Here is a 10,081-nt window from a genome sequence, read left to right as displayed (position 1 = left end):
GGGGGGGAAGGGGCGAGGAGGGGGAGGCCCTCACGCAGAGGCCGCCCGCCGAAAACCAAAATGCCCCGGGCATGTTGGGGCTACTAATTAACACGTTCCCCGACTGATACAGCACATGGTCCCGTCCCGATGCGGAGACTGAGAGGCCCGTATTGCTCTCGGCTCGTATCGCTCCCGCACACACACACACACACACACACACCCCCCCACCAACAGGACATGAGTGTCTGAAGGCTCGTTCAGACATTCCGGGGACCCCCCTGACCGATCGTTGATGTCCTCCGCCGCCTGCCATCACACGGACTCCCCTCGCGTCAACGTTGTTGCTCCGCCTTTTTATGTTCCCCCGTTCAGCTGTCGTTCTCGTGTGCCCGCAAAATGAGCTCGGCGAGCAAGCTGCGCTAATGGCCTTTCAAGTCCTACTCAAGGCTCTTAAGCTTACAGCAGGGAGAGAGACAGCCTAATTACCACCAATCACATGGATAACAAAGGGTGTGTGTGTGTGTGTGTGTGTGTGTGTGAGTGTGTGTGTGTCTGTGTGTGTGTGAGTGTGTGTGTGGTGTGTGTGTCTGTGTGTGTGTGAGTGTGTGTGTGTGTGTGTGTGGGGGGGGGGGTGTTACAAATATCTTGGTATAATCTCCTCAAATGCCTGTTTGCACACAGTGCTTTCACAAGCTAAATCGAATGGGTTATACTTTCAGAGAACTGTAAAGCAGAGACAAAGAAAAGCACAACGGCCCATCAATCGGTACAGTGCAGGTATGCTTCAGTGTTCCTGACCAATCAGCCGGAGGGGCTAATGACTGACTGCGAGAAAGCTCATTGTGTGTGGTGGGGGATGTTAAGTCCAAGGTGACCAGTGATGACAGACACAAAAGAGAAGAGGAGACAGAGTGGGAAACCTTTGGGAAATAGTGACAGTATATGAAACCCTTCCCTACCAAATGAGCTTCAGATCACATTTCCACAGGTGGGGTTGACAATAGACTAGCATGCCCCTTCTAAGCTAACACCAGGCTCAACTGACTAAACCTAAACACTAAACCTGAACACTAAACCAAAACCTGAAAATGTTTTCCATTTCACCAAAAACAGAAATAACACCATGTCGTTATCACATACAAATGAAGCATCCATGTCCCTTAAATAACTTAACACATACCTTTGCCTTACTATATTTTAATGTAATAATAAAAAAACTGCACAATCACTTGGACAGTGCAACTTCATCAATGTTCTACACACAGAATGACAGATGTGTCTTTCAGTGTCTATCAAGCCAAAATGAATTCTGCAGTGTTTCGGTCACGCGTCACCCCCACATCTCTTTCAGAGAGCTTCTAATTAGGATCTAAAGCAAAGCGCCGCTGATTCTCCCAGGCCCTCATTGTCCTCATTGTCCGTGCGCTTAATTAATGCCTCGCAGCTTCTATTATCCGAAATAAATAAATTAATAACGCGAAATATCTCTGTGAGCTCCACGAGAAGCTCTTTGAATCAAAGCCTAAATTAGGCTGGATCTTATTGCGACATAAAAGACCAGAGAGCCTCTACATGCCTGAGCACAAAGAGTCTCATTTGAAGGAAGAAAAAGACAACACAAAGAACTGTAGGGGGAAAAAGCCCTCGATCAGCGTTCTCTTGTTCCACTTCATTACTCTACTGACAAATACAAGCAAGGTTTTATCAGTGCAATTTATTCAATGGCCTCTAATGCCAACGATTTTCTAATCCATTGAGATGCAAATAAAAGGCACTTTAGGTGGCATAATTAGTGAAAGTGATGGGGTACTCTAATGTTTAATATGATTTAATTACCCATGGTTGCTTAACCCAGACACACAACACAAGTAGCATAATAACCTGTGAAATGATGTCCATAAGAAAGATAAGGGGAGATAGTTCACTCTTTTTCATTTGTCAGACCAATGAGGGCCACGCTTTTAAAACACCAAAGACGGTCTGAATGTGTCTGTCGCCCACACACACACACACCTACATTCATGTATGCACATACACAGGGATACGCACGCACATCTGTGTGCATCTACACTCAATCACACACATATTCAAATTTCATTACAGTAATAACCCATGAAAATTTGTATTCTTTCCCTTTTTATGTAATGAACTACATATTCCACATTTTAAATAATAAACCATGTATTAAACTACAGACTGGGGGGTTCTATAATCGCATGACTTATGCAGTTCAAGGCATATATACTAAGCCATCTAAGCTGTTGAGCCGTTAAAAAGGGAATACATTAACAAAGTAACACTGCTTCCTTCAAATCTTCCTGCAGACTGAAATTTCTTGTACTGTATAATTAATTTGAAAACATCACGACTATAACTATAACTATGGCGTGGAATTATCAATAGAAAATAAAACGAGAAATTCGAGACAGAATAACATTGCTGTTCACGCAGATCCAGTTTGGCTTTAGGTGCGTCGTTAAACAACGGCTTATTAATAACTGTCAATCATCAGAGTGATACGTCACATCACGTTCACGTGAGGAAGGGCGACGTAATAGGTTAACTGCGGTCTGTGCGCGCGCCAACGCTGGTGACACGGACAGCTGCGAGTGAATTGTTGACACTTTCTCGACTGTCGCCCCTCAGATAACAGCCACTTTCGTTTGATTTGTGCCCTCAGAGCAAATACACAGGGGGAAATGACGGGAGGCTAAGACTGTGCTTAGCGTTATCTCCAGCGTAGTCATTACACTATCAAAATAAATCATGTGCTGTAGGTGGTAAGGGGGGCTAAACAAACACGGCGCGCGCGTGGAGTCCGTGCGCAAGCAAACAAAGATAAAGGTATCCTCTCCGTACGTTGCCATATCGGCAGTGTGGAAGTTTCTGTCTGTTGGGCTACAAAGGGAAAACACTTGGTCGAGGGCTGTTGTGAATATATTCGCATTTGTCTCGTGGGGAAAGTCACAAATCATGCAACAAGCAATTCAGAGCGTGAGTGTAGAAGTGAAGAACTGCTTGCAGGCTGACTTCATTGAACAGCCGACGGGATATTTATCTGCATGAATGTCAAAGTGCGACGTTTGTTTTGAAGGCTGTCCTGAGCCTAGGGTTAGGTTACTGGCCCCTGTCATCTCACAGGATGGGGCGTTGGAGCTGCGTGTGTTTACACTCGGAATACCTTTGCTCCGTGTCAAATACTGACAGCACAACAGTCAGACGTTGATGAAGTACCATTGTTAAAATCTTGTCAAACGGTTTACTAGGTTTACTACGATGAGGGTTTGAAAGGAGCGAAGTTTTTTTACAATAGATCGCATGCCAACAATTAGGATGACAAAGTTTAAAAACAACTTATAAAACTTCCTCTGTTACTAAAACAAGTTTCAACTATGAACTTCGGAAGGCAAAATCTTATGTTGACGTGTCAAAAGCTGAGCGCGCCGTAAATTAGTGACATTTCTGAGATGTGACAATGAAACGTGCCTCATTGTCACCGTATGCTGCACGCTTGTATATAAAAACATACCGGTGGGACACGGATACTCATTAATTTGTCGTAAAACCCTTCACTACAATGACATGTATCTTAGAAGGGCCGTATACAGGTTCCTAAGGCGATATAAAGTAAATACACCCAAATGACAAGGAAAAGAAGCCAGAACGTACAGTGTGCGCTGCGCCGATGCTGCCAGTCTCTCTGCGCGAGCCCGCTGAAGCATGCTTTCAGCGCCTTCTCCTGCAGCATGCACGAAGACGGACTCGAGGTGTAGAAATCCAGCATTTGTCCCGGACTCACGGCTAGAACATCCATACAGTCGAACATGGTGTCGCTCCTCGACAACTCGCAACAATGGTCTTTCTTTTCCCTTCAGGCGTGAAAATGTTTCGCGTTTAAAAGTGCCCACAACTCCATCAAAGTCCACCTCTGGTTTGGCACGTGAAATCTTGCTCCTTGTCCCAGACCAGAGTCACGAATTACGAGAGACAACGCCGTTAACAGCTTGGAGACGATCCAAGTTATCATTTGTTGTTTTTTCTTCGTTGTCCACAAAAAGCGACAAAAGGTTGTATAAGATTCACCTACGCGACCATCCGACGTGTTTTTTTTTCTCGTAATGCTTTGCACGGCCCGTCCGGTGCGGTTAACGACACAAGAGACTGTCCTTGATCAAGTCCGCTGGACTGAAATAAAATGTATATTTATAATATATATTATAACTAACACAGATCGCGTTTAAAACCACATCTCTCCTTCGATGACGAATGGGTTATCCTGCATCCATAGAGCTCATTTCCTACTAGTTTTGTCACAGAGAATGAAAGATTGAATTGCCTAATATATGCGAGTGAACTTTCTATGAACCCTTCCGAGGCTGCTAACCTTCAAATGACCCAACCAGTCTGACATCACGAAGTTCTCACACGCGCTTTAAAAACCACCAGCAGCTCCGCAGCGCGCGAGAGGCAGAAACAAGAAACGCAGCCAAAAGCATGCCACTCTTTCCCCTCGAAACAGCGCGTGACATTTTTGTAGAAATTAAGTTTTCAATAACTTTCGCGATTAGCGTACAAATCTAAGAAAAAACGCACGCACAGTCGTCTTTGTTAAATGGCAACGTTTCTAATACGGTTACTTGTAGCAAGCTTTCTTAGTATTATTTACATTTACACTGTCCTAAAAATAATAAAAAGCACAGATGATGAAAGCATGATTTTTGCGAGCCAGTAGACGTTCAATATAATACACGTGGAATGAATTTTGCCCCGCCCACAGAATATACTTCAATTAAGTTTGTGCATCGTGGTGAAAGAACCCTTTGTGAAATTAGTTTTCACTTTAGCACTGGACGTTCTACAAAGGATATGAATTTCAACATGTGTTCTTTTTGATAACATATTTATCTCATGTGTTTTCAGGCATTGTTTGATGAAGATATTGTATCTAAAAATATTGTAGTTTAGGCCATGCATACATTTTTGAGTGTAGTCAAACTGTGAAATTGAAAAGATGCACTCTGCATACTGGATCAGGACTGTGTGTGTGTGTGTGTGTGTGTGTGTGTGTGTGTGTGTGTGTGTGTGTGTGTGTGTGTGTGATTCCAGTCATGTATGTTCATTTTCAGCCATGCAAACCAAAACGCAAACCAAACTCATCTCCTTGAGCTTGGCATTTGCCACGCCCCCCCCCCCCCCCCCCTCCATTTATTACCGAGTGGAGGGGTGGCGTGAGAGACCACGTCTATCCAAACACCCCATTAGCTGTCCCCCCCCCCCCCCCCCCCCCCCCCCCGGCCCCACGTGTGCCGTCCTAGCCTCTCACGGCTAACATCACTTCCATCCAGCGCCTCGTCTTAAGCCGCCGTTTTTAGAATCCAATTTCCCAGCCACAAGAGTTACTTAAGCTATAATTATATTTGCGGTAGCTGAGCAACACCTTAATCTCTGAGGTGGTGGGCCTTCACTACGCATGTGCAGGCTTGAGTGTGCAAATGTGTAGCTAGACAAGCAAAGACCTAAACACTGACATAGGGGTTCCCAGGTCTGATTATGACCTAGCATTTTATAGACAGTAACATGTTCGTAGCAGGTCCCGCATCCTAATGTAGAATGTGTGTGTAAGAAGAAAAAACATTTCTCGTGACTCCTTTAACACTGGTCTATGTTTAAATTGCACAAGGTCATTCTCCTCAAACGACCAGCAGTGTTACCCATCCCTCACTCCCACTGGTTTGCAACAGGCTTGACTGCGAATGGACCGCCCTAACAGAAAAGTACACGACTGCACAGAATGACAAAGGCATGTGCGTTTCTTCAGGCTTTGCTGAGCAGAGATATGCGTAGCCATGACGTCCATGTTTTTTTCCGTTTCTGCTTGTTTTTTCTTTCCTTTTTTTTTTCCACCAGAGCTTTTTCGCAGGGCCGTGCTCGGTTTCGAGGAGAGATCGATCCTCCCTCGCTTAATGAATAATGGAGGGACCCGACAGAGGAGCTGAAATGAACCCCCTTCCCCCCTTCCCACATGGACCCTGATCCCCCACAACCCCTCTCACTGTAACCCTAGTCCTCCGCACCCCCACCCCACTCCCTTCCTCAGACACTACGCTCTTCTCTCTCTTTACACTCTTCTCTTCTCTCTTCTCTCTCTCTCTCTCTCTCTCTCGCCCGTGCAGGTAATGGATCCACCTGGAAATCCACCTGTAATTAGAAAGTGATAATGAGCCGCTCGGTGGAGATAAGCCACTTTCTGGCGTCGTTGCCCAGCCCCTGTGGGCTCTGCGTGCCGAGGCCGTGCTAGGGCAGCACCTGATCGTTTAATAACGGCAGACGAGGCCCGGCGTGGCCGTCGGAGCGGTCTGGGGCCCACAGAGCGCACTGACAGAAGAAGGCTTGTAAAGCAGCCTGCTGTTTAGGACGTTCTTCCTGCTCTGACCTGCATCAGCTAGAGACAGACTTAGAGAAGGTTCAGCTCAGGTGAGTCCTACACTGCCACAGGTTCATTGGGGCATGGTGGTTATTTTAGTGGCGAGCCACAGAAGTACTCATGTTTGGTGTCTTCTGTACTTCAGTGGGGGTGGTTGTTTAGTCAGCTGGGGTTGTTTCACAGATTCATGTCTAACATTGGTGTGTTTTTGGTGAAGAGTTTCCCTATCATACCAGAAGATGCAAAGGGTTTATCTTTATTGACATCACAATATCAATCGGAGCAATCCAGGTGTCAGAAAATCTTTCTGCTTGATTTTATCACTGAACATTACTGAAGAGAGTGTTCAGGGCTGCTTTGTCTTGTTTTGCTGGCTTATACATTTGCAAATGAGGGAGAATTTTGGTTGGTTTTTTTTTTTCTTTTTATACACGCACGTTTAATTTAATGGTAAACTGTAGGACTTTGTTTTCATAAAGTTGTAAATTTGTGATGACAAAACTGTACAATTGTGCAATTTTAATGGCACTATTGCTAAATAATTATTCATCATTCATTTAATAAATAAATAAATAAATAGACTTAGTTAAGGTAAATCAAGAATAAAGGTATGAAATCAAGGACCATACATGAAATGACAATTTAATGAAGCTGAAGAAAACAAAATGATGGAACAAGTGGGGGGGAGAAATAGGGAGGTAGAGAGGGAGAAATAGAGTGAGAGATAGAGAGGGAGAGTGGGAGATAGAGAGGGAGAGATAGAGAAGGTGTGACGGAGATAGAGAGGGAGAAAGGAAGATAGAGAGGGAGAGATAGAGAAGGTGTGAGGGAGATAGAGAGGGAGAGAGAGGGTGATAGAGAGGGAGAGATAGAGAAGGTGTGAGGGAGATAGAGAGGGAGAGAGAGGGTGATAGAGAGGGAGAGATAGAGAAGGTGTGAGGGAGATAGAGAGGAAGAAAGAGAGGGGGAGAGAGAAATGAGGGAACAGCCTGAGAGGAAATCCAAAAGCACACAGTGCTGAGTGTCTCATTTATCTTCTTTCTCCTCACTGTTCTCTCACTCTCTCTGCAGCTCCCTCATCTTTGCAGGGCTTGTGTGGTGGGGGGTGATTCTCTCTGGGGTGAGTGGGGGGTGATTCTCTCTGGGGTGGGGTTGGGGGGTGATTCTCTCTGGGGTGAGTGGGGGGTGATTCTCTCTGGGGTGAGTGGGGGGTGATTCTCTCTGGGGTGGGGTGGGGGGTGATTCTCTCTGGGGTGGGGTTGGGGGGTGATTCTCTCTGGGGTGAGTGGGGGGTGATTCTCTCTGGGGTGGGGTGGGGGGTGATTCTCTGGGGTGAGTGGGGGGTGATTCTCTCTGGGGTGGGGTTGGGGGGTGATTCTCTCTGGGGTGGGGGGTGATTCTCTCTGGGGTGGGGTTGGGGGGTGATTCTCTCTGGGGTGAGTGGGGGGTGATTCTCTCTGGGGTGAGTGGGGGGTGATTCTCTCTGGGGTGTGGTGGGGGGGTGATTCTCTCTGGGGTGAGTGGGGGGTGATTCTCTCTTTGGTGGGGTTGGGGGGTGATTCTCTCTGGGGTGGGGTTGGGGGGTGATTCTCTCTGGGGTGAGTGGGGGGTGATTCTCTCTGGGGTGGGGTTGGGGGGTGATTCTCTCTGGGGTGGGAGGTGATTCTCTCTGGGGTGGGGTTGGGGGGTGATTCTCTCTGGGGTGAGTGGGGGGTGATTCTCTCTGGGGTGAGTGGGGGGTGATTCTCTCTGGGGTGTGGTGGGGGGGGTGATTCTCTCTGGGGTGAGTGGGGGGTGATTCTCTCTGGGGTGAGTGGCGGGCATTCTTTCATTTTCTAAATTTGCATCATGTCAGTTCACACCTTTGCACTGCTGCATAGCTGCGCTCTCTGAAACGGCTGAGCAACATCAACAAGAAAGGGGTTCTGACATGATCCAAGCTCTCGCTGACCTTTTGACCTTTCTCGCTGACCTTGTGACCCTGTATGGAGTGCACTGTTTTCCTTTGCATCTCTCTCTCAGCAGAAGCATTTTAAGTTGTTACCATATAAATCTCATTATAAAATGTCTTGGGATACAATGACACACAGACACACACCCCCACACACGCACGTTCACATGTATGCAGAGAAGTTCTTAAGTTTGCTTTGTTCAACCACTTGTAATATTTAAGGCCATATTAGGAAAGAATATGGCTCCACTTTCAAGATTCCTTGCAAAGAACTAGATCAGCAGTAAATGTTAATGCCCTTTAGACATGATTTGTTGGTCAAAGTCCTGTCCTCTGAGTTTGCATTTTCCAAGGAAATATACAACCCCAAACGAGTTGTAGTGCAATGGAAAAGGTGACTCCACTTCAAGGAGTGAGAGTTATAGTGTGCATATGTGCCACTGGTAAAGTAACTTCTTTACTCAGTGGACATAACACAAATGTTTCCACACACACAAATTATATTGTATTCAATTATATTTAACATTTGTGTAACACCAGGGGCATCAGTGAGCGATAAGGCGGATGCATGCGCTGAGCAGAGTGAGGTTTATTAAGAGCATATCCATAATCAGAGTTGGGGTCATGGTCCAGGTTCAGGTTCAACAAGCCAACACTGAGATTCACAGTGACTAACAGAGATACTAGGCAGAAAAACAAACTGGAAATAACTTACAGGTTACACAGGCAAACAACAACAAGAAAGAGTTCCACTTACTAACAGCCAGACACAGACAAACTAATACATCCAGAAACCCAAGATACACAAGCAGGAACAACCCTCACACATTCAACAACCAGCCCCGAACAAGACAGAGAACAGGGTTTAAATACACTGGACTAACAAGAGAAACAACTAGAAGCAGGTGGGAGTGATCATCTTGGGGCGGGGTTACTAATGGCCTGGGAGTGGCCAGAGAAACACATGGGAAACCAAAACATAGACAGAAAAACAAAAGGTACACTTGATAGGTGGGGGCGGGGCTAGCTGTGACAATTTGTATTATAATGTAAAAAGCACTGTTATATTAAGAATGGTGTCACGAAATTCTAATTTCAAACATGACCTCTTGTGTAGTTCACAGTCACTAAGGACCAGTCAGAGTTTAAGCTCAAGACCAGGTTTCACTGTATATGGCCAGTAACCTGTTCAGTATATTGTCTGTGTGATAAGCTTCTAAGTATGTGGAGAGATATTCCCCAAAAATGTAATGCATGCTTTAGAGGAAACACAGAACAATAACCTTCTCATTGTCTTTTCTTTCCTCTACAGAAAAGGTGAACACACACACACACACACACACACACACACACACACACACACGCAAATGATTATTTATTCCACTACAAATTATCCCTCCTCATTACAGTGGCGATCTGGCAGTGTACTCAGATTTACAAAAGAAAACCTTCCCTAAACTGAAATCTTTCATGAATAAAGTCGTTAACAGTAGGTGCCACCGTCACTGGATCCTCTCTGTGCTCCTATAAAATCACATGGTGGCATCTAAAAGTTTTTATTAGCTTCTTGGCTTCTTTGTCATTTAGTAATCACCAGTAATGCAGCGGATACGAACCGCAGTGTGTGTGAAGCGGTTGTTGGGGGGTGCTCCGTTCGGCGAGAGACCAGCCCCGGTGGGGGTGGTGGTTGGGAGGGGGGGGGGGGGGGGCAGAAGCAATAAGTG

This window comes from Brachyhypopomus gauderio, chromosome 6 (genome assembly GCF_052324685.1).
Source record: "Brachyhypopomus gauderio isolate BG-103 chromosome 6, BGAUD_0.2, whole genome shotgun sequence".
Lineage (NCBI taxonomy): Eukaryota > Metazoa > Chordata > Actinopteri > Gymnotiformes > Hypopomidae > Brachyhypopomus > Brachyhypopomus gauderio.
The sequence above is the reverse complement of the archived record's forward strand: the minus strand, read 5'-3'. Positions refer to the sequence as shown.